Raw genomic sequence first — 26,011 nt, forward strand, 5'->3', positions numbered from 1 at the left:
GGGGCGTGGTTCCAGCTGGGAAAGGAACCGCCCACCTATGAGTCAGACAGGCTGGTGGGAGGAGTCAGTTAGACAGTTGGTAGTAACTGAAAAAGAGAGAGGACCTGGGGATTAAGAGCTCCCTGAGGAGAGCCTGGCTGGGTCGCAGACAGTGGCCTGTACTTGACGGCTCAGAGATTAGCGGCGTCAGCACAGCGGAGGGATAGGACTTTCCACACAGAGCAGTCACAGAAAATCCCACGTGCCAGCTGCTAAGAGCAGGTCCCAATTAAAAAGAGGGACGGGACCCGAAGGTTTCAAGCCAACGGGGCCAGGGACACACACAGTATACAGTGTATGGAGGAAGGCTCCAGTCCACCACAGAATCACTGAAAGGGACCACCGCACGTGCAGTCACCGAGTGCAGCAGTACCAAGAGACTTTGTTTACCTCAGAGTCTGTGTCCACTGAATGCGTCATCACACCTGAGTGAGTACCCTGGCTCCCCAGCGCCCTGCCGGCCCTATATCAATATAGGCTGTTCCTACCTATTCCCTACCCTGAGTCCCGGGGCCCCTACCTGCGGAGGGAATCACCACCAGGCTGCCCCAACACCATCAGCCCCGGCACTCCCATACAGCAGCGGCGGTATTCCTTATTACCGCACACCGCAGGTGGCGTCACAAATATTCTCCCCCGTAAAAAACCTTTTTGTTTTTCATCAAAGTGTCTGCCGAGCAGTCCGACTGCTGCTAGGGCGTCACACTGCTGTGATATGTTTTTAGCTGTACTATACATCATGAATATTAAAATATTGTTAATACAGGTTTCATTTTGATGTCTTAAATTGACTTTGTAAAAAAAATAATTTTTATTACAAATGATTTGAGTGCAATATAGAAATTAGAAATAAAATATTTTATACAAAATTCGTATTAAGAAGTAAAATGCTTCTTTTCTGTTCCACTCAAAAGACCAATTTGAGGAAAAGAAAACTTCCATCAGTGAATTGTATGGATATGAGATGTAACAGATATATCCCCTGTCATGTCAGCTGCTAATTATCTCCATTGCACCTCAAAGTGGTGACCAGATGACAAGAGCATGTGCTGCGTGATATTGTGTCACCTAGAAGATGTGTCATTTATTTCAAACAAATGCCTGAATTATATTGGAAAATGCATTAATAATATAAAACTAAAGCATATAGCTAATTAGAAGTTCTAGTTAGAAAACCTTTTAAATGAATTGAGACACATATTGATATCTAACGTTACAATACCCTCATTACAATATTTTCAACAACCACATTCAACATTCAATGATTAGTGGATTGTGTGCTTATCCGGAAGATCCAGTTAATCAGTGTAAGGGCACGCTCAAACTAGCGTATGACTCGGACAAGTGCAATGCAAGAAAATCTCACATAGCCTAACATTGGTTTGAGTGCAATGTGTCCACGATGCGTCGAGCTAGGTGCAATTCTAAACGCACCCTCTGGCAGTAATTGATTTTGCCAAAGTTGCTTTTTACCATAAAATAGCGCTAAAAATGCATGCGTATTTACCGTGTTTTAGGTGCGTTTTTAGCGCTTTCTACATGCTTTTCAATAGCGTTTTGACAAATGCGTTTTGAACATAAAGACACTGCTAAATACAGATTAAACAGTCAAACATAATGAAAAAAGAGTAAAAAAAGGACAACATATATAATATATTAAAAAAAAAGAAAATAGTTATAGTTCATATAATTCTAGCGGTTATATACTATTTAGCGGTAAAATAACAATAAATTGATATTTTTCATTAATTTATTTGTCAAACTATGTACATGTGTAAAGGGACATATCAAATCTTTATTTTGATGTTCAAAAAGCATGCATTTTGTTAGTCAAAAACACATGTTTTCTGCACCTAAAAAGCATGTAAAAAGCAGGAATTTTGATATTTCTTGCTTTTTACAACTTCTCATTGACTTCAATGTTATCAAAACGCAGCCCAAATGGCAAAAACAATTACATGCTGCTTTTTTAAACGCTGAGTTTTTGCCCAAAATTATGCAAATTAAATACAGCGTTTTAAACTGCATGGTGGGCACAAGAAATCCCTATTTATCATAGACTTTGCTGGGAAATCACAATGCATGCATTTTGGCATTAAAAAGGTGCAGTTGAAAACACTACAGAAAAGCATGTAAAAACGCATCGTGGACACATAGCCTTAGTCAGTGAGGGAGAGCAGATGGACAGCTTTTTTCTCATCCAGATTCTGGATGAGAGAAAAGTCCACAGCATGCTGCCATTGTCAGCGAGAGCCGTGTCGCTAGCACCCATAACTAGTCTATGGGTGCTAGTGAAATATTGGACTGCACTTGGATGATTTTCAAGTGCAGTGAGTGTGAAGATGTAATTTACCCTCTCACTGTATATGCTGTGATACTATGTCATGATATGCATATTTCCCTGGTTGTATTAGTTGTAATTCATGTATTTCCTTGGGGGAGCTATTGATCTCAATGTGTCTCTCTCATACAATTGTAGTCTTGGCATCTAATGTGATTATGTAAATAGCCTGTCCTCTTCTTTCCAGAGTTGTGTATCTAATCTGTAATTGAATTGGCCAGTGAAGGAATAGTCATTGTTCTGCACAGCAGGGGATCCCTTCATCTACTGTGGCTGGCAGACATATTGGAGCCCTGTGATGGACCAAACCATTGATGATAGGATGTGTGACCCCTACCCCCTGAACAAACATGGTGGGCTGGTCAAGGAGCACAGACAATGCATTTCCCTTTTTGTAACTTCAGAGTGAGCTGAAACTTGAAGGGAGCAGGAGCTCCAGCCTGTGTGGCTGTGGACACGGACGGAGCTAGGCCTGTGTGGCGGCCCGTGGGATTGTGTGGAACTCTTTGGACTACTGTAAGGACGATTGCTTTGTAATCCGGTCCGAGGATTGTCGGGAAGGGCCCCCGAATCTGTTTTACGTGGACTTATCGTGTGCTGTTCCAGTGTTCTTGTGAATAAACCTGTTGGATCATCCTCGGCCTGTTGTCTCTCTTTGCTCTGATGTACACCCCGTCACAAACTGGTTGGCAGCGCTGGGATCAGAGCAGAAGGAATGGAGGACAATGGCTCAACATCAGGAACCAGCACTGCAGAGTACAAGACCTGGACTTTGGGGAGCCTGCAATCAAAGGCCCGTGAAGTAGGAGTTCGTTTCAAAGGACTCTCCAAGGAGCAGCTGATTGAGGCGCTAGAAGGAGTCTGCTCGCAAAATGACGTGGAGGAAGGATCCTCACAGCAAACGGAAGAAAGACGGCAGCCGGAGGTAAATACCCAAAAAAGTCAGTGGGTTGTGTGGTACAAGGAAAAGATGGCACTGCTTGGAGATGAGGCCACCATAGAAGATAAGAGGGAGGCCATGCGTGGAGCTGAAGAGAAGGAGTGCAGGATGGAGGAGATGGCATTGCTGGATAAGCAGCTCGCTGTGGAAGCCGCGAGAGGTTCCAGACAGACTGTAACCCCAGCACCCATCATGAGGGAACTTCCCAGGGTGTCCCGCAAAGACTTTAAGCCGTTTAATGAGGCTGCAGGCGACATTGAGGGCTTCTTCCAGGACTTTGAGCATCAGTGTCGATTAATGGAAGTCCCGGACAGGGAGCGTGTCCGGCATCTGGTTGGGCTCCTAGAGGGGGGAGCTGCTGAAGCCTATAGAGCTATGGACCCTCGGTGGAACTGTGAGTATGCGGATATTAAACAGACTATTCTAGAACATTATGCTGTGACCCCAGACACTTACAGGACTCAGTTCCGTGCTTTAGCCTGTGATGGGGAAGTGTCTTTTAAGATATATGCTCATAGACTCAAACAAATATGTAATCGCTGGCTGGAGGCAGAGGAGGCCTTATCTTGGGAGACCTTCCTGCAGGTCATCCTAAAAGAACAATTCTTTGCCCAGTGCCCCGCTGAGATCCGGGAATGGGTGCGTGAGAGAAAACCAGCGACAGTGGAGGAAGCTGCTGCTCTCGCTGATGAGGTGCTCACCATCAAGCCTCAGTGGAGGGTTCTGTTGGAGGATGGAGAGACGCCTAACAGCTCCACAACACCGGATGCCCCCAGTTATTCTGTCCCTATTGTTCCCCGTTCCTCTAAGCCACCACATGTTGATACCCGTGTTAATGTGCCTCCAGTTGCTTCTACTGCACTTTCTGGAATACGCCGGGGAGAGGAAGTAACAGAGCACAGGTGTTATGTTTGTAGGCATCCCGGGCATTTGCAGGCCTCATGCCCAGCCAGGCCATGGAGGAATCATCCTCAAACCCCTACAGCACCTTCAGGTGGGAGCCGGCCTCCAAGTTCCCCTACCCCTTACCCAAGAGGACGCCTTGGATGGAGGGAGACCCAGCTCAGATGCTATCAATGTGGACAGCCAGGGCATCGGCAAGTCTCCTGCCCAGCTGTTCAAATGAGGACTGATCCTGCACCCAATCGGATTGTTAATTATTTACAGCCCAGTGCCATGGAGGAAGATGTGGCACCGTTATGTGAGGACTGGCCTAGTGACTCAGCCCCCCATGTTGCACCACCAGGAGTTTACGGGGTGCGACCCGCAGTTATGACGACTTCTGCTCATCGAGGTAAGCACTTGCAGGAGGTTGTGCTGGATGGACAGAGACTTGTTGGATTTTGTGACTCGGGTGCTTTCCTCACACTGGCTGATCCCCGAGTGGTTCGGCCTGAGGCAATCCATAGAGGACCTGGGATTGTTATTGAACTGGCTGGTGGACAATGGAGGACTATTCCCACAGCCACTGTGGATCTGAACTTTGGTTTTGGGGTCAGGCGATGTGTGGTTGGGGTGATGGGTGGTCTGCCTGCAGCTGTTCTCCTGGGCAATGATGTGGGAGAGCTACGATGCCAATTCGTGGCTGCATGAAGCCACATGTAAGTAACGCTCTGCCTGTGTGTACTTAACCAGTGACCTGTAGAGGTCCCTAGTACGTACACAAGTTGGGAGGGGGAGGGATTGTGAAGATGTAATTTACCCTCTCACTGTATATGCTGTGATACTATGTCATGATATGCATATTTCCCTGGTTGTATTAGTTGTAATTCATGTATTTCCTTGGGGGAGCTATTGATCTCAATGTGTCTCTCTCATACAATTGTAGTCTTGGTATCTAATGTGATTATGTAAATAGCCTGTCCTCTTCTTTCCAGAGTTGTGTATCTAATCTGTAATTGAATTGGCCAGTGAAGGAATAGTCATTGTTCTGCACAGCAGGGGATCCCTTCATCTACTGTGGCTGGCAGACATATTGGAGCCCTGTGATGGACCAAACCATTGATGATAGGATGTGTGACCCCTACCCCCTGAACAAACATGGTGGGCTGGTCAAGGAGCACAGACAATGCATTTCCCTTTTTGTAACTTCAGAGTGAGCTGAAACTTGAAGGGAGCAGGAGCTCCAGCCTGTGTGGCTGTGGACACGGACGGAGCTAGGCCTGTGTGGCGGCCCGTGGGATTGTGTGGAACTCTTTGGACTACTGTAAGGACGATTGCTTTGTAATCCGGTCCGAGGATTGTCGGGAAGGGCCCCCGAATCTGTTTTACGTGGACTTATCGTGTGCTGTTCCAGTGTTCTTGTGAATAAACCTGTTGGATCATCCTAGGCCTGTTGTCTCTCTTTGCTCTGATGTACACCCCGTCACAGTGAGATAATCTCATCAGCTGACAATTGAGGAGATGGGAAGATTAATCCCTCCCTCCCCTCTGCAGCTGTGATCTCATTGCAGGATCAGATCATAGTTGCATGGCACTCAACTCACGCCGGCAACACAGCGGGAGCTGAGGGTCATTAGCATATCATAATCCTATGCACTCGCATCAGATGCCATACCATTGTGTGAATCCATCCTTCGGCCATGTGAGCACTAGAAATTAACTTTTTCTCAAGAAAAATCTGAATCCTCTTAAAGAATCCAATACCTGCGGGAAAAAAACACACCAATGCCCCAACTAAATCCGCATGCAGTTTTGCCTGGTTTGGTGTGGATTTGTTGTGGATTTGCCGCGGTTTTTCCGCAGGTTGGTCCCTGTGGATTTTTGCAATTTTCTATGGCAAAAACTGCAGGTACCTGAGGAAAAGAAGTGACATGCACATTAATTTCCACAGCGGAAATTCCGCGGGTATATCCGCAGATATGAAAAAACGCAGTGTGCGCACAGCATTTTTTTTATACCTATAGGTTTTGCTGGGGAATGAATGCAGCAATGTTAGACACATTTTCTGCAGCAAATCCGAGGTAAAATACGCGGTAAATCCGCAGTGTGTGCACAGGGCCTAAGGGCTTGTTCGCACATAAATGCTGAAATGTCTGCAGCAATTAGACAGCACATGTTCGCTTCAAATCACTGCAGAAGCACTGCGTAATGGATGTAGTGTTACAGCAGATTAGATGCCAAATTCAAGCGCACAAATTAATTAACATGCTGCATTTTTGAACGCACGGATTTGGGTCACAATTTTAACATCCAAATCGCTGCATGCAAAAAAGCAACGTGCGCACATATCATGCAAAATCTACATAGATTGTGCTGGGGACGCAGGACACATGCATTTACGCTGCAGTGCTAAATGGAGCGTAAATGCATGATATTACGCAACGTGGACACGATCCTTAAGTGTTTGAGTTGTAAATCACCTAAATTACTAAAGTACAGGTAGTAACTGGCAGCACAGTAGTGTATTATATAAGCAGGATTTGTCTTTAACAGCAGCCAGTGTAGCCGAGCTCCATTCACTCCTGTTGACAATTTAGATTTCACTGCCAATCTCTCCCTAAAAAATGTAAAAAAAGCAATTGAAATGTTGCATGTACCCTAACTAAATTGGTATCAATAAAACCAGCAGATCACGCCCAGAAAAACAAACCTCACACAGCTCTAATGATGGAAAAATAAAAACATTACGGAAACTAGTGGCCATTTTTTTATTCTTCTTTACAATCGTCTAAATTGTAAAACTGAGCCGGGAAATTATAGGCCGGTAAGTTTAACCTCTACGGTTGGTAAAATCCTTGAGGGTTTCTTGAGAGATGCTATACTGGAGTATCTCAAGAAAAATAACCTTATGACAGAGTATCAACATGGGTTTATGAGGGATCGATCCTGTCAAACGAATTTGATCAGCTTCTATGAAGAGGTAAGTTCAAGTCTGGACCAGGGAAATGCAGTGGATGTTGTGTATATGGACTTTTCAAAAGCTTTTGATACGGTGCCACACAAAAGGTTGGTACATAAAATGAGAATAATGGGGATAGGGGAAAATATGTGTAACTGGGTTAAAAACTGGCTCAGTGATAGGAAACAAAGGGTGGTTATTAATGGTACGTACTCGGACTGGGTCTCAGTTCATAGTGGGGTACCACAGGGGTCAGTATTGGGCCCACTTCTTTTCAACATATTTATAAATGACCTTGTTGGGGGCATGCGGAGTAGAATTTCAATATTTGCAGATGATACTAAACTCTGCAGGGTAATCAATACAGAGGAGGATAATTTTATATTACAGGGAGATTTATGTAAATTGGAGGATTGGGCTGAGAAGTGGCAATTGAAGTTTAATGTAGATAAATGTAAGGTCATGCACTTGGGTAGAGGAAATAACATTTATGATTATGTACTTAATTGTAGAACACTGGGTAAAACAGACACAGAAAAAGACTTGGGTGTATGGGTGGATTGTAAACTTCACTTTAGTGGACAGTGTCAGGCAGCTGCTGCCAGGGCTAATAAAATAATGGGATGTATTAAAAGAGGTATAAGTGTTCATGAAAAAAATATAGTTCTACCTCTGTACAAGTCACTAGTGTGACCGCACTTAGAATACTGTGTACAATTCTGGTCACCGATATATAAGAAGGACATAGCTGAACTGGAGAGGGTGCAGAGAAGAGCCACCAAGATTATTAGAGGAATGGGTGGGCTGCAATACCAAGACAGGTTATTAAACTTGGGGTTATTTAGTTTGGAAAAACGAAGGCTTAGGGGGGATCTAATCACAATGTATAAATATATGAGGGGACAGTACAGAGACCTTTCCAAAGATCTTTTTACACCTAGGCCTGCGACTGGAACACGGGGGCATCCGCTACGTCTTGAGGAAAGAAGGTTTAATCATAATCACAGACGAGGATTCTTTACTGTACGAGCAGTGAGACTATGGAACTCTCTGCCGCATGATGTTGTAATGAGTGATTCACTACTAACATTTAAGCAGAGCCTGGACGCCTTTCTTGAAAAATTTAATATTACCAGTTATGTATATTAGATTTTATGACAGGGTATTGATCCAGGGAACTGGTCTGATTGCCGGATGTGGAGTCAGGAAGGAAATGTTTTCCCCATTGGAACTTGTTTGCCACATTGGGGTTTTTTTTGCCTTCCTCTGGATCAACATGTTAGGCTACGGGTTGAACTAGATGGACTTAGAGTCTCCCTTCAACCTTAAAAACTATGATACTATGATACTATGAAATTTGTCACCACTTAAACTAAAAAAACTGTATGATAGCTTGATATGACAGCAAGGTTACTTTTAAAATCATGTTTCCATTTTTAGCAAACATTCAATACCATAAAAAAGAAACCCCAAAAACTAAAATGGAATTCCATCATTATTTTCATCATTTCATCTCATGTGAATTGTTTGCCTTCGTTTTTCGTACACTGTATGGTAAAATAGATGTCACTCAAACCTACTACTTTTAAAGCAAAAAATAAACTTTCAGACAGCTGTGTTGATGCAAAAATAAAAATGCTATGGGTTTTGCAAGATGGGGAGGGACAAATCCAAACATAAATATTAACATTGGCTGTGGAAGCAAGGGCTTAATGATTTGAAGTTTAGTACATTCACGTACAGTGCGTTGAAAAAGGTATTCATACTCTGTGATCTTTTCCACATTTTTCATATTACACCCACAAACTTAATTGCATTTTCTTAGGATTTTATGTACTCTAATATACCAATACAAAGTAGCAAATATTTGCCAAGTGTATATCTTTTCCTAAATATTTAAAAAAATAAATAAATCTGAAAATTATGACATGCATTTGTATTCAGTTCCCCCCTTAATCGGTATTTTGTAGGACCACCTTTCACTGTAATTACTGTTGCAAGTCTTTTGGGGTATGTAGCTGTAGCTCACTGCGATTGTATGGAGGACGTCTGTGAACAGCAATTTTCAAGTCTTGTCACAGATTCTCAATGGGATTTATTTCTGAACTTTGACTGGATCATTCAAACACATGAATATACTTTTATCTAAACCATTCCATGATTTAAATAAAAGCGTTCTCTGGCAGTATATTTAAGGTAGTTGTCCTGTTGGAAGTTGAAACTATGCCCCAGTCTCAAGCCTTTTCCTTCTTAATTGCCCTGTATTTCGCTCCATTCTTCTTTTTATCAACTGTGACCACCTGTCCCTGCTAAAGAAAAGAATACACATAGCATGATGCTGTCACCATCATGTTTGACAGTGGGGATGGTGTTTTGAAGGTGAAGTGCAGTGTTAATTTTCAGACACACAATGTTTTACATTTAACACAAAAAATTCTATTTCTTCCACATGCCATTTAAAGGACAGAGGTGCTAAGTGTCAGTGTAACTGATAGCCGAGCTTTTTCTGTAATAGTCAGGGCTGTTACAAAATCAATTTCTGTAAATAAATAGCATTTGTTGTATTTAGAACGTTCTGAAAGGAAAAATTAATCTCCACAACTGGTGGCAGCAGTGGGATACTACTCAGCTCTGCTTATCTAGGGTAGCTGCAGGTGACTGGCATTCATTGACACCATCTAAGGGTTCCACAACGAGGGAAGAATATACGTATACCTAGCAAGCTATAGGTGAGGCATACCAGTTTCGGATGCCACTATGTCCAACCCACCAGCTCAGCCTTGGGAAGTTGGCCAGGAGTGTATATCTAGCCACAACAGGAAACGGCAGTTACAGGAGCTGGGTAAGTTTCGACTGATCGAATACTGGGTCATCGACACCTGGTCGGATTTGATACAGGAATTAAGCCCACTTTACACGTTGCAATTAGTTGTACAATCGCATTTGCGATGTGACACGCCCAGGTTGCATACGGGATCTATGAGATTTCACGTTGGTCGTTCATTTGCTGTCACACGAGCGTTAGTAGTCTATGTTAAATTGTTCAATTTTGTGTGCGATCCTTTAGATCATGTGTTCTGTGACGTATGCATTGAGCACCTTTTTTTTTTTTTACTTATTGACTTGCCAAGCGTGTGTAATGTGGGATGCGTTTTTACTATGTCATCTGCCATTCAGCTTTGCTACATGGCCGCTAACAGCAGACACAGACAGCCATGTAGCAGAGCTGAATGGCAGATGACAGCAGACACAGACAGAGCCGCACTGTCAGAATGAACTCGGGTGAACTTCACCCGACTTCATTGTGATGCTGCGGCTGTGTCTGTGTCGCGTCCTGATTAGCGGTCACCAGTGAAGACTCACCGGTGACCGCTAATCTCCTGAGTAACTGAAGTTAGCAGCCCTCTCTCATATACTCACCAATCCCCGATCCCCGGCGCTGCACGGCATTCACACTGCTCCGGCGGCTTTTACTGTTTTGAAAAAGCCGGCCGCCCATTAAACAATTTCGTATTCCCTGCTTTCCCCGCCCACCAGCGCCTATGATTGGTTACAGTGAGACACGCCCCCACTCTGAGTGACAGGTGTCACACTGCATCCAATCACAGCAGCCGGTGGCGTGTCTATACTGTGTAGTGAAATAAATAATTAAATAATTAAAAAAAACGGCGTGCGGTTCCCCCCATTTTTAAAACCAGCCAGATAAAGCCATACGGCTGAAGGCTGGTATTCTCAGGATGGGGAGCTCCACGTTATGGGGAGCCCCCCACCCTAACAATATCAGCCAACAGCCGCCCAGAATTGCCGCATACATTATATGCGACAGTTCTGGGACTGTACCCGGCTCTTCCCGATTTACCCTGGTGCGTTGGCAAATCGGGGTAATAAGGAGTTATTGGCAGCCCATAGCTGCCAATAAGTCCTAGATTAATCATGTCAGGCGTCTATGAGACACCCTCCATGATTAATCTGTAAGTTACAGTAAATAAACACACACACCAGAAAAAAATCCTTTATTAGAAATAAAAACACACACATATACCCTGGTTCACCACTTTAATCAGCCCCAAAAAGCCCTCCTTGTCCGGCGTAATCCAGGATGATCCAGCGTCGCATCCAGCGCTGCTGCATGGAGGTGACCGGAGCTGCAGCACACACAGCCGCTCCGGTCACCTCCACACAGCAAATGAACACAGCCGCGCGATCAGCTGCTGTCACTGAGGTTACCCGCGGCCACCGCTGCATCCACCGGTGGCCGCGGGTAACCTCAGTGACAGCAGCTGATCGCACGGCTGTCTTCATTTGCTGCATGGAGGTGACCGGAGCGGCTGTGTCTGCTGCGGCTCCGGTCACCTCCATGCAGCTGCGGTGGAAGCGACGCTGGATCATCCTGGATTACGCCGGACAAGGAGGGCTTTTTGGGGCTGATTAAAGTGGTGAACCAGGGTATATGTGTGTGTTTTTATTTCTAATAAAGGATTTTTTTCTGGTGTGTGTGTTTATTTACTGTAACTTACAGATTAATCATGGAGGGTGTCTCATAGACGCCTGACATGATTAATCTAGGACTTATTGGCAGCTATGGGCTGCCAATAACTCCTTATTACCCCGATTTGCCAACGCACCAGGGTAAATCGGGAAGAGCCGGGTACAGTCCCAGAACTGTCGCATATAATGTATGCGGCAATTCTGGGCGGCTGTTGGCTGATATTGTTAGGGTGGGGGGCTCCCCATAACGTGGAGCTCCCCATCCTGAGAATACCAGCCTTCAGCCGTATGGCTTTATCTGGCTGGTTTTAAAAATGGGGGGAACCGCACGCCGTTTTTTTTAATTATTTAATTATTTATTTCACTACACAGTATAGACACGCCCACCGGCTGCTGTGATTGGGTGCAGTGTGACACCTGTCACTCAGAGTGGGGGCGTGTCTCACTGTAACCAATCATAGGCGCTGGTGGGCGGGGAAAGCAGGGAATACGAAATTGTTTAATGGGCGGCCGGCTTTTTCAAAACAGTAAAAGCCGCCGGAGCAGTGTGAATGCCGTGCAGCGCCAGGGATCGGTGAGTATATGAGAGAGGGGGATAGACTGACATGGACTGAGAGTGAGGGACAGAGATAGTGACGGACTGACAGAGATTAGTGCATGACAGACATTGTGAGGCGCTTCAGAACGCAGCTTTTCAGCTGCGCTCTGAAGCAGACCTTTTTTAAGCTGCGGTGCAGAGCGCACACCTGTGCACATAGCATCAGACAACAAAATCGTATGAGGGATGTCACACGTTACAATTGACTAGGTTCGTGCAACAAAACGCTCAATTCTAGAGGATGATACGATGTGTTTGCGATCAACGGTTTTGCGTTCAATCCTGATCGCATGTAGCTGTCACACGCAGATACCTCACAAATGATGCCGGATGTGCGTCACTTACAACTTGACCCCAACGACGGATTGTGAGATATATTGAAGCGTGTGTAGCGGGCTTTAGTCCATTGGGTTGTCTAGAATGTTGTGTATAATGAAAAAAAACAATAAGGTTGACCCAGAAGAATTAAACTGCTTGCTAGATCAAGGATCCAGTGGCAATCTAGAATCAATAACTCATTATCAAGAAGCCTAAATTCAGGAGTTGTTTGATGCATGGGGGCCTTGAACTTTAAGTGGGGGGGGGGCTTGTTTTATGGAATCAGCTTTGGGAGTTAAAGTTCCCCTTCAGCCATCACTGGTACCTATCTCCACGGTGGTCCACCATCAAGGAAATCATCTCTACTACAGTGATATGCCAGTATTTAATGAGTCCAACACCGAGATTGATGAACACCTGCAAAGTTTTGAGTCCCTCATGCCGGTCCACCATATTCACACAGCTGATTGGGCCAATTACCTGTGGACTAGTTTGAATGGCCAGGGCTGGGATGCTTTCCAGTCGCTCCATGAATTTCTCAAGCCATGGTGCTGTTATATGTTCAGGTGCCTTGGACACATGGCCATAAATTGTCAACAGGGTTGGGGCCCATGCCTGGAGCCTGTCTGTAGGCTCAGCCAGTCAACATTTGCCAAAATGAGCCATCAGGGTCAGAGGGATGCTACCCCAAGGATATACTAGCAGGAAGTCTAATACCCTGTCCACACCCTACAATGAGTTGGTCACCCTACATTAGATAACATCCATCACCACATCCAGCCAGTAAAGGTCAGTGACATCCAGGTCCAGGGACTTCAGAACACTGGGTCTTCCATCACCCTGGTCAGAAAATAAATTGTCCTCCAGAACACCATTTACCAGGCGAGTATATCCCCAGCTGGGGGTCAGTGCATGGACATCCATCTGGAATGTGTGCAGTTGGACCGGGCGACCAACAAGGGAGAGGTGAAGATGGGGTTCATGGACAGCCTCCCCAACCTGTTATGTTAGGGAAAGACCTAGCACAAGGAATACCTAGCCAGTTTGTCACAGTCATCATGGGCAACCAAGCCAAGCAGCACCCAGATGCATATCCTTCTGCCACCCCTTATGAGGATAACCCACATTTCTCCATCATCCTCTGAGTCGGCAACGGTGAGTACATCTGACCAGACTAAGACTAATGACTGGGAGAGAGATCGATTGTAAGGAGTTTAGGTTAGCCAAACTCATGGACCCCACCCTAAAATTTGTCTATAGAAGAGCTGCCCAACCTGGAGAAAGAAATCAGAGGGAGGTGTATAGATGGGAGAAGGGGGTATTATATTTGGAAAAGCCAGCATCCTGCCCAGAGAAAGCTTGGACTAGTGTCCATCAGCTCATGGTACCCCAGTAGTACCAACGGTGGAGACATGAGGGTCTCATCCGCTGACCTAGCTGTCTTTAGAAAGAGAGCAAGAACCATGACTCATCCCACTGAACGCCTGTACTACTTCGCCGTGGGCAAAACACTGCACAAACAACACACGGTGAAGGTACCACACCCTGAAAAGCCCTTATTGGGTCACTAACATTAAACAGCATATAGTACATTTTCAGCAAGAACACAAGATGGTACAAGCATCAGTCTCACCCTTCTGCTGGTCCATCAGGGATTAGAACCTCTGCTACTTATTTTAGAATTTTAGTAGATATCCCCAAAACTATGATTCAGACAAAACACTTGATGGAACCACTCAATATAATGAGCCAGATGGAGCCACTGCGGACTCTGTCTGGTCTCTGTTCCACTGATGTCCCATCTTTTTAGCATACAAATGTGGACAATCAAAGTTCAGTGCATGCCCCAAAAAATATTTGTGCAGACACCAAATGGAATTCAAAGTTTCTCCATTTGCCTCATTATAGTGAGTGGTTTCATCAGGGGTTTCAACCCAATTGCATTTCTGGGGATTAACTCAAAACCCTGACGTAAGCGCTCAGCATAGACCACAATAATGTGATCCCAGGATTATAACTGGAAGAGATTAAAAAATGTTATGTACCCTCAACTTGTTCCAAATAAATTAAGTTATTCTGTAAAAAGGCATCCCCCCACTCAGGTTCTGGAAATGTAGGGGATCCCCATGCTACTGTTAGAATAATAAACTGGAAAAGGAATGGCTCCCAACCCCCAAATAAAATGCAGTGTTATTTGCTCTCCCAAATCCAACCCCCTTTTGAGCCCACTGTGCCTAAAACACAGTAAGTAGCCCCATGTGTGGCAAATCTCTAGAAGCACAAGTTGGGCGCAATGTATGGGTATTAGAGTGGCATATTTTCAAATCTCTAGAAAAAAAACATGGCATTGATGTTGCAAAAAAGTCATTGCAGCCATTGTTGAATTCACTGAGAAGTGTAATTTGTACACTGGGGTCTCTTGTTTTTTGGGGGTCTTCTTTTGTTTTTTTGACATATAAGGGGCTCTGCAAATGCAACAGTGTCCAAATTTATTTTCCAAAAATTAAATAGCACTTTGTTTATCTCTGTATGTGCTCAAGCATTAGTTTGTGACCACAGAAGCAGCATCACTGAGTTCAGGAGAAATTGCATAAAAAAGAAAGGGGTCAATTTTCTACTAATACTCCTTGTGTAAAATATAAATTTGGTTCTATAACAGTATTTTAGTGGAAAAGATGTAATTAATTATTTTCACATCTAAATAGTATAAAGTTTTTGAATTACTTGTAGGTTAAAAATGCATGTGAGATTAATTCCTTGAGCGGTATAGTTTCTAAATTGGGTTGAATTGTTTAGGGTTTCTGTGGTTTTGGCATGTCAGGGGCTCTGCAAATGCGACACGGCATTCATAATATATTCCAGAAAAACGTACGCTCAAAAATCAAATAGTGCTCATTCCTTTCCGAGCCCTGCCGTGTGCCCAAAGAGCAGTTTCTGATCACATGCAATATAGGGTATCATTGCATTAGCGATAAATTGCCTAACAAATTATAGGGTTCATTATTTCCTAATATCCATTGTGAAAATAACACATTTGGGTCTAAAACAACAGCATAACTTTTGTTTTCACACCCACATTATAAAATGTTCTTTGAAGCACCTATGGGTTCAAAAAGTTGATGAATGCTAGATAAATTCCCTGATTGGTCCATTTACCAAAATGGGTTCACCTGTGGGGGTTTCTGCTATGTCTTATTCATGCTTATGAATAAGACATAGCGTCGAAACGCGTTGTTCATATTATTTGATACTATCTGCTCCTTATCTGATGGACTTTTAACAAGTTTATTGAAATAAAAAGAAAATGTTTTAAATGATTTGAGGACAGCCCTGGATTTTTCTTACCCTTTTCGTGTGCAGTATCCCAGCTGATACCAGATAGCAGCTGATCGGTGAGCTGAATTTTTCTTTATTTAACCAATCCTGTTTAGACTCACATCGTACCAGCAATAGCGCAGTCACATACACACTTGGTGCAAGCCACCACTGTGTGTCAAGCCCTTAAGGGCCTGGAAATTACTCACCCACTTCCGGAAAGGAACGGGGCTTTGGCAGAGTTCTTCCCAGGCTGGTGTCATAGGTTAGCTGGTGCCTGGTGATGTGGATAATGTCAGAGTCAGCTATCAGGAATAAATCCTAAACTATCTGTGCAGAACTGTATAAAAATAACAACAGGAAGACCAAAAACTATAGCCAGGGATGAAGAACCAGAAATAACCATTAGCAAATGCTGAGAAGCAACTAGAAACCACTCACCACACACTGTGCAAAGAAACTGAATAAAAGGCATTGGACTGGGTTATTAACAGCGTTAAAATGTCCAGTCTAATGCTAAAGATTCCCAGGTGATGCACCCCTCCCAGTCATATTCAGGGAGCCACTCCTGCTGATCTGTACAGCCAAGTGCACACATTCCAACCATTGAATTACACCAGGTAAGGCAGCGTCATACTTTGCCTGGCAACCATGAGAAACAGCATCTCATGTCTCCCACCACTTCCACACATGTGGCACCATTGTGTATAGTCACGCCACCCGAGTGCATGATAACCCTGACCACAGAGCAGACAAACCGGCAGGGAAGTCTAGCAACCAGAGGAGGATGATTATGATCACGTCAAGTTTTCCTAACATGTATCACTTTTGTGGAGTGTCCAGTATATAGGCCTCTCAAAGTCCATTTAAATCTGAAAAGGTTCCTAAAAAAATAGGCTTTCTAAATTTATTGAAAAAATGAGAAATTACTGCAAAACTTTTAACACTTTTAATATCATATCAAAATAAACGGACATTTCAAAAATGATGCAGATATTAAGTAGACATACTGTATGAAAAATGTTATTAATGATTTTGTACAACATGACTAACTGGTTTAAGGATCAAAAAATTGAAAGTTTGAAAATTTTGACATTTTCAACATTTTTGCCAAAATTCTGATATTTTCACAAATAAAAGTAAAAATAAGATTAACATAAATTTACAACTATCATAAAGTACATTGTGTCACGAAAAATTAATCTAAGTATCACTGGGATTTGCTGTAGCATTCCAGAGTTATTACCACATAAATTGACACTTGTCCAATATAAAATATTTGTCCTGGTCATTGAGGTTAAAATTGACTTGGTTACTAAGCTGCTAAAGTGTCAACTATTTGTAGTAAAATTGCATTGATTTAGGAAGCTCATTGGTTCAGTTTAATATTCCTTATTGCCAAATAAGAGATAAGTTGCACGCAAGTTGCAGTCGCATGTGACTTGCATTGAATTCTATGGCAAATGAGTCATGTGCACCTTAGGGTACTTTCACACTTGTGTTGAACGGTATCCGTTGCATTGCGTTGTGTAACGGATGCAACGGATGTGTTGCATATAGTGGCACAACGGATGCAACGGATGCTGCAAAACAACGCAATTCGTTTTGATTTTTTTTTTACAGTTTTACCAGCGGCAGACTATTGTAAACGATCAGCTAATCGCTCCCAGTAGCCGGCTGCCGGGTGATCAGCTGATCGCTCCCTGCAGCCGACCGCCGGGTGATCAGCTGATCGCTCCCTGCAGCCGGCCGCCGGGTGATCAGCTGATTGCTCCCAGTAGCCGGCCGCCGGGTGATCAGCTGATCGCTCCCTGCAGCCGACCGCCGGGTGATCAGCTGATCGCTCCCTGCAGCCGACCTCCGGGTGATCAGCTGATCGCTCCCTGCAGCCAGCCGCCGGGTGATCAGCTGATCGCTCCCAGTAGCCGGCCGCCGGGTGATCAGCTGATCGCTCCCTGCAGCCGGCCGCCGGGTGATCAGCTGATCGCTCCCTGCAGCCGGCCGCCGGGTGATCAGCTGAGCGCTGTGACTTGCCGGCGGCCGGGCATGTCGGCGGGCGGGCGCTCAGCTGAGCGCTGTCACTTGCCGGCGGCCGGGCATGCCAGCGGCCGGGCATGCCAGCGGGCGGGTGCTCAGCTGAGCGCTGTGACTTGCCGGCTGAACGTTCGGCCACCGCGAGCCAAAATAAAGTTTGATTTAAAAAAAAAAAAAAAAAGAGCATGCGCAGTGGAATCCAGAGGATTCCGCTGCTCAAAATAATGTTACATGCTGCGTTCCTCCCGCTGGGCGGAAGCAACGGAGCGTCGCCCAGTGGAAGCAACGCAGGTCCTTTTGGTACAATCCGTCACCCATACAAGTCTATGGGAAACAGCGGAATCCGTTAACGGATTCCGCTGTTTTCCAAAAGGGCGGATTGTAACGGAAGGAAATAAACGCAAGTGTGAAAGTACCCTTACAAGCAGCTACAGAAACTCAATACATGAGTAAATATTTGTGCCTATGTGTAAGGCCGGAGCCACACAAGAGACTCACGTGAGTCTCACATTACATCACCCGGCACGGCCTGCCGCCCTCCAGGCAGGAGCATCTCAGCTGCATAGAAATACTGTACATGCAGCTGACCCGCTCCTGTCAGGAGAGTGTGCGGCGCGTGCCAGGTGATGCGATTTCAGACTCACGCGAGTCTCTTGTGTGACTCCGGCCTTACACATAGGCAGAAATGTTTACTCATGTATTGGAGTTTCTGTATCTGCTTGTAAGGTGCACATGACTCATTTGCCATAGAATTCAATGCAAGTTACATGCGACTGCAAATTATCTCTTATTTGGCAATAAGGAGTATTGTGCTGAACCAATGAGCTTCCTAAATCAAGGCAAATCTTATTTGGCCATTTTTTTTCCAACAAAATCACAGTTCTAATATAATCATGGTCTTGCAAGTTGCAGGCAAGTTGCTCAGATGCTTTTGGTCACTTGACTTGTCTGAGACTTGCCTTGTCTTACAAAGCCTGCGTATGTACAATTTTCCCGAATGTATGTGAATAAAAATTCAACATAATTTTCAAAAACTATTTATTTTTTTGCTTTACACAAAACTGCAGCTGTTATTTCTCTAAATTACTCCTTTTCCAATACCTAAATGCAGCATTTCTAAATGAGCTGTAGCACAACATTCTGTGTTAAAATAACTTGGACCTTGCATGTGCAATTGATTTCAATAAATGCAGGAAGTAAAATGCAGATTTTAAGAAATTACAATGTTTTCTATCGCTATTCATATTAACTAGGACTTTTCGTGCCTGCAGCACAAGCCTCCCTTGTTACAAATCAAATAAAAAATTCCCTTTCATGCTGTAAAAGGAAGGTATGAGCAATGCTGAGAAATAACTGATTCTTAAAGATCACACATAACTCATGCGCAAATCTTCAGTTTTTTAAAAAGAAATAAAGGTTTTAGATGCCACAGTCTAATAAATCACTGCTGTTTTAAAAACAAAATTAACAACTGAGAAAAGCAAGACTCGTTTCATTGGTGTCAAGTGGCTCTAAAAACAGAGAACAAACTGAATTTTTATGTATCACATAAAATATAAAAAGCTTTACAATATTGATGAAAAAAATATCCACAAGTAGTGGAAAAAGGATTTGGGTTCACATACTTAACAAATTCTCTTTATTGTACATGTTAAATTGTTCCAAATGTACTATATCATTACCGAAACAATTATTTGTTGCCTTTTTGGAGTTTATCTCTGTAAAATCTCCTGCATACCACAATGTATCACAGATTGTAATCGATGAACCAAGGATATTCCAGTATTATCTGTTTCTACTGGTTAGATTGGACTCCCTGATGGTGCTGTAACATTAGGCATTACCTTGCGGGGTCGCATGGACGGAAGAGTAGTCAGGAAAGCCGGGGTCTGGTAACAGGAGGTCATGTATAATCCTAAGGGGTAAACAGGGACGTAGTCAGGTCACAAGCCAAGATTCAAAATACTAGGAGAGCACGTAGTAGATAAAAGTAACAGACAGAGACATGGTCACGTAACTGTCCAGCGTCAAAGACAGGAGAACACAACAGGAATAGTGAGCGGGCAGAGATAAGTCCAATAGCAGTCCGGAGTCAGAATATCAAGATCAAAATACAAGAAGACATACAAGCTACAGCAACATAGCAGAGCCAGGGAATACAACTGGCAGAGTTCTAGGGGAGCATGATGAGTAAAGAAGCCTAAGCAATTATCCAGAAGATGGAACAGTGGACTAACCAGCACCTCCCAGACCCAACCTGGACTCCTTCCTGTGTAGTAACCAAGCTGCTAGTTAATTATCAAGGACGGCACCACAGAGCATCTCCAAAGGCAAGATGTTCTGCACAAAGGAATGGACATGCTTCCAGATCTGTAAGTGCCGCAGAGCATCTCCAAAGGCAAGATGTTCTGCACAAAGGAATGGACATGCTTCCAGATCTGTAAGTGCCGCAGAGCATCTCCAAAGGCAAGATGTTCTGCAGAAAGGAATGGACATGCTTCCAGATCTGTAAGTGCCACAGAGCATTTCCAAAGGCAAGATGCTCAGTACAAAGTAATGGACACGCTGCCAGATCTGTAAGTACTGCAGAGTATCTAAAAGTTTGTGAGATGCTCTGCACAGAGAATCATGACAAGTGACTTTTAATTTCCCTTAATGACGTAGTGTGTACTGCACATGACTGCTGCAGTCAATCACTGACTTTAGCAACTTCACTGACCTCACTGAAATGTTTTATGCAGCGGTAATGTTGGGCATTGTGTATGGAACATTAGTCTTGTATCCAAAGTAAATAAAAAGTCAGTGGGTAGGAGAGGGAACATTGCACTGGAATAGGAGGAAGTAATTGGATAAGTATACATTATTTACCTATTTTAGCTCTTCTGGTGCCTGTGACCATTTCCAAAACATGTTGGAAAAACTCTTTAATTGCGCTTTTCAATATAACTTTACACTGAACAAATCTGGTTACTAATTAGGATGAGTTTTCATATGGTTGGCATTAGTGGCTTTAGGCAACTCTATAGCCATAAAATTGCATATGTTTGCCTATTCATTAAAAGGCTTTAGAATTCTTGTATATTTAGCCCTAATTATCATTAATCAAATTTTATGAAAGAAATTAAATGAATAATTAACAGAATAATCTTATGGTGTAGGGTTATAGGCAGATCAAGAATTTAATGGATTAGGCCATTTAGTTTAAAATGTTTTACCTTTAAATGTGTTCTACTAAAGTGACATATTGGTTAAGCTTATTTCTTAAAGAGATTGCAATCCTCTTACCAGAAAACATTTGTATGAAACTTTGAATTAATTACTTACTTGACACTAGGCAGAGTGCCATATTTTCTTTTTTACCCAAAATAATGTACAATCTCTAACAGCAGGCAATGTATCTCCAGGCAAAGAGCATTGTGTGCTTATTCTGTCATCCATAGCTTAAAACTTCATTTTTTATTTTTACAGCCAATGTTCATCTATTCATATCTGTAAATTCTACAGTATGTTTTGTTTCTGTATAGTGTTCAGAGTTTTTGTTGTCTTTTTTTTCAGATAGGAGGTGATTTTCTATTTGTCCATTTTTTTCCCTCCCCTCCTTCCAAGAGCCTCAATTTTTTTATTTTTCCATCAATCTTGCCATGTAATGGCTTATTTTTTGCAAAACACATTGTACTTTTGAATGAAACCATTAGTTTTACCATATGGTGTACAGAAAATGGCAAACAAATTCCAAATGCGAAAAAAATGCAAAAAAATGTGCAACTGCCCGATTATTTGGGGGATATTTTATTCACTATTAGTGATGAGCGAGTATGCTTGTTACTACTCGGTACTCGCACGAGTATAACTGTACTCGGGCTACTCGGCGGGTACCGAGTAATTTTGCAATACTCGTGCTTTACTCGTGGTCTTCATCCCTGCATGTTGGCGCTCTTTTGAGAGCCAGCCCTCATGCAGGGATTGGCTGGCAGACCACTGCAATGCCACAGCCCTGTTAGTTGTGGAATTGCAGTGATTGGCCGGCCTGCACAGCGTGACCGAGCCTTTATACCGGCCGGCGCACTGTGCTCTGTACACAGCCATCTCATATTCCCTGCTTTCCACGCCCACAGGCGCCTATGATTGGTTGCAGTGAGACACGCCCCCACGCTGAGTGACAGGTGTCACACTGCACCCAATCACAGCAGCCGGTGGGCGGGTCTATACTGTGCAGTAAAATAAATAAATAAATAATTAAAAAAAACGGCGTGCGGTCCCCCCAATTTTAATACCAGCCAGATAAAGCCATACAGCTGAAGGCTGGTATTCTCAGGATGGGGAGCTCCACGTTATGGGGAGCCCCCCACCCTAACAATATCAGTCAGCAGCTGCCCAGAATTGCCGCATACATTATATGCGACAGTTCTGGGGCTGTACCCGGCTCTTCCCGATTTACCCTAGTGCGTTGGCAAATCGGGGTAATAAGGAGTTAATGGCAGCCCATAGCTGCCACTAAATCCTAGATTAATCATGTCAGGCGTCTCCCCGAGATTCCTTCCATGATTAATCTGTAAATTACAGTTAAAAAACACACACACCCGAAAAATCCTTTATTAGAAATAAAAAACACTAACAAAGTCCCTCATTACCAATTTATTAACCCCGACAAACCCTCCATGTCCGGCGTACTCCACGGACTCCGGCGTCGCGTCCAGCTCTGCTGCATGGAAGTGACAGGAGCTGCAGAAGACACCGCCGCTCCGGTCACCTCCACGCAGCTAATGAAAGGAATAGCGCGATCAGCTGCTGTCAGTCAGGTAACTCCCTGCCACCGCTGGATCCAGCGGTGGCCGCGATTAACCTCAGTGACAGCAGCTGATCGCTATACTCACCTCAGTTGGTGCATGGAGCTGAACGGAGCGGCGGTGAGTAGCGCGATCAGCTGAGCTGTCACTGAGGTTACCCGCGGCCACCGCTGCATCCACCGCTGGATCCAGGTAACCTCAGTGACAGCTCAGCTGATCGCTATACTCATCTCATTAGCTGCGTGGAGGTGACCGGAGCGGCGGTGTATTCTGCAGCTCCTGTCACTTCCATGCAGCAGAGCTGGACACGACGCTGGAGGACTGTGGAGTATGCCGGACATGGAGGGTTTATCGGGGTTAATAAATTGGTAATGAGGGACTTTGTTAGTGTTTTTTATTTCTAATAAAGGATTTTTCGGGTGTGTGTGTTTTTTAACTGTAATTTACAGATTAATCATGGAAGGAATCTCGGGCAGACACCTGACATGATTAATCTAGGATTTAGTGGCAGCTATGGGCTGCCATTAACTCCTTATTACCCCGATTTGCCAACGCACCAGGGTAAATCGGGAAGAGCCGGGTACAGCCCCAGAACTGTCGCATCTAATGTATGCGGCAATTCTGGGCGGCTGCTGACTGATATTGTTAGGGTGGGGGGCTCCCCATAACGTGGAGCTCCCCATCCTGAGAATACCAGCCTTCAGCCGTATGGCTTTATCTGGCTGGTATTAAAATTGGGGGGACCGCACGCCGTTTTTTTTAATTATTTAATTATTTATTTCACTGCACAGTATACACACACCGGCTGCTGTGATTGGGTGCAGTGAGACAGCTGTCACTCAGTGTGGGAGCGTGTCTCACTGCAACCAATCATAGGCGCCGAAAAGCAGGAAAGCAGGGAATAGGAGATTGATTAATGAGCGGCCGGCTTTTTCAAAAGAGGAAAAGCCACCGGAGTTTGAACAGCTGTGCAGCGCCGCGGCAGTGATCGGGGAACGGTAAGTAAGAGAGAGGGGGGGGAACTGACCGACAGACTGTGAGAGGGGGACAGACAAGACAGAGAGAGACAGACCGACGGACTGAGGGAGATAGAATAAAAAAAAAAAAAATGACCGACATCGCTAGTAAAAAGCACAAAACGTGCGTTTTGGACATCGGAGTGCCACACAAGGTTTTCATGTAAAATCTTTCATGTATTAATCTCAAAAAGTAACATACACCAGCTCTATCTCACTATTGGGTATGTGCCCTTAACATTTCCGCCATGAAAATTCATTTTGGTGTCATTTTGGAAGGTTTTCTGGTGAGTCCGTAAAAATGGCGTAAAACTTGGACAAAATTGTTCACAGCTGTGACTTTTGAGTGATAAATGCTTCAAGGGGTCTTCCCCATGCTGATGCCATGTCATTTGAGCACTCTTCTGAGACTTTTGTGACATTTTTAGGGTTTCTATATGCTGCCGGGGGGTCATTTCACAAAAATACTCGGGTCTCCCATAGGATAACATTGGGCTCGTTGCTCGGGCCGAGTACACGAGTATCTTGGGAGGCTCGGCCCGAGCTTCGAGCACCCGAGCTTTTTAGTACTCGCTCATCACTATTCACTATGTTCACTATATGGTAAAACTGGTGTGTCGGTGTGATGCCTCAAGCCAGTACAAGTTTGTAGATACCAAACATAAACATATATAGGTTTACTTTTATCTAAGGGGTTAAAAAAATTCTCAAGTTTGTTAAAAAAAGGCGCACTTTTTGCAAACTTTTCCGAGATCTATAGCATTCTCATTTTTCGAGATCTATGGCTCAGTGATGGCTTATTTTTTGCGTCTTGAGCTGACGTTTTTAGCGTTACTATTTTTGCACAGATGCTACGTTTTTATCGCCTGGTATGGCATCTTGCATAAAATATGCGACACCCAAAAAACTTAATTTTGGCATTTGGATTTTTTTTGCCGCTATGCCGTTTACCGATCAGATTAATTGATTTTATATTTTGATAGATCAGGCATTTTTTAACGCGGCAATACCAAATGTGTGTATATATTTTTTTATTTTTTTAACTCTTTAATTTTCAATGGGGCGAATGGAGGGGTGATGTTGTCACGGGCGGAGGAGGGGGCGCTGTGCTCTCCCACTGCTCGGGTCCGGCCGCGGCTTCTGCAGCTACTGCTGTTCGGTGGTGGCTCGAGCGGTGGGCCGGATCCCAGGGACTCGAGCGGCGCTCCTTGCCCGTGAGTGAAAAGGGTGGGGATTGATGGTGGGGATTTGGTTATTGTCCGTGATGCCACCCACGGTTGTGGTGAGTTTGGTGACACCACTGCTGCTCTGAACGGGGATCCCGGGGGCGATGACAGGGAGCAACCTGGATGTTAGTTCTCCCTTCCGTGGGTAGGGGGTTGGTAGTCCCGGGGCCCGGTGATGGGGTAGGGATGGATGGCAGGCAGGTTACGGGGCCTGGTGAGGTGCAGGGTCGCGGGGGCAGCGCTGTGCCGCACGGCACTGTGGTACTCACTCAGCTAATGATGAGGACACAGTTCTCGGTAAAACACACGGCTAGATGGACGGGTCCCACAGACGGCTGCGGTGTTTCTCCTCCCGGCAGGTTGATGGTGACTGCCTTTCCCTTCACCTGTGTAACGTGTACGGTTCCAATGGGTTCCCACCGGAAACCCGCTCCCCCAGCTTGGATGGGTGCTGAAGGAGCCCCTTTTGCCCGCAGGCTTTGGCCCTGGGAACTTTAGCCTTGGCTGTGAATGTGTTTCCCTCTCTTGGTTGGACAGTTGCCTTCTGACGGGACTTGGCTGCTGGGAAACCCAGGAGGTTCCCTTCGCTAATGGATTTGGCAAATTCACGATGACTCCTAGCCTTGCCGGGGTCCGTAAGCCCCTGCCGGGTGGTGCTGGCTTCTCTTTGCGTACTGGTCCGGTACCGCCGGGCCACCGCCCGTCCACGGTCCTTACGGCTAGCTCCAATAGGCCACTCCTGCAGACGGTCACCACTGTCTGCCAACCTTGCTGATCCGTCCGGGCCACACACCTGGACCAACTTCAGGCTTCTCTTCTGCCACTTCCCTCCTTCCACTTTCACTTCCAAAACTAATCTGCCCTACTTTTCCAGCCTCCAGGACTGTGAACTCCTCGGTGGGCGGGGCCAACCGCTTGGCCCACCCCCTGGTGTGGACATCAGCCCCTGGAGGAAGGCAACAAGGGTTTTTGTCTGACTTTGGTGTGCCAGACCGGGAGTGTGGGGTGTGTTGCTGTTGTTCTGTGATGGCCTGGCTTGTCCAGGGCGCCACAATGTGAACGTTTAAG

The sequence above is a fragment of the Anomaloglossus baeobatrachus genome, chromosome 4 (assembly GCF_048569485.1).
Source record: "Anomaloglossus baeobatrachus isolate aAnoBae1 chromosome 4, aAnoBae1.hap1, whole genome shotgun sequence".
Taxonomy (NCBI): Eukaryota; Metazoa; Chordata; class Amphibia; order Anura; family Aromobatidae; genus Anomaloglossus; species Anomaloglossus baeobatrachus.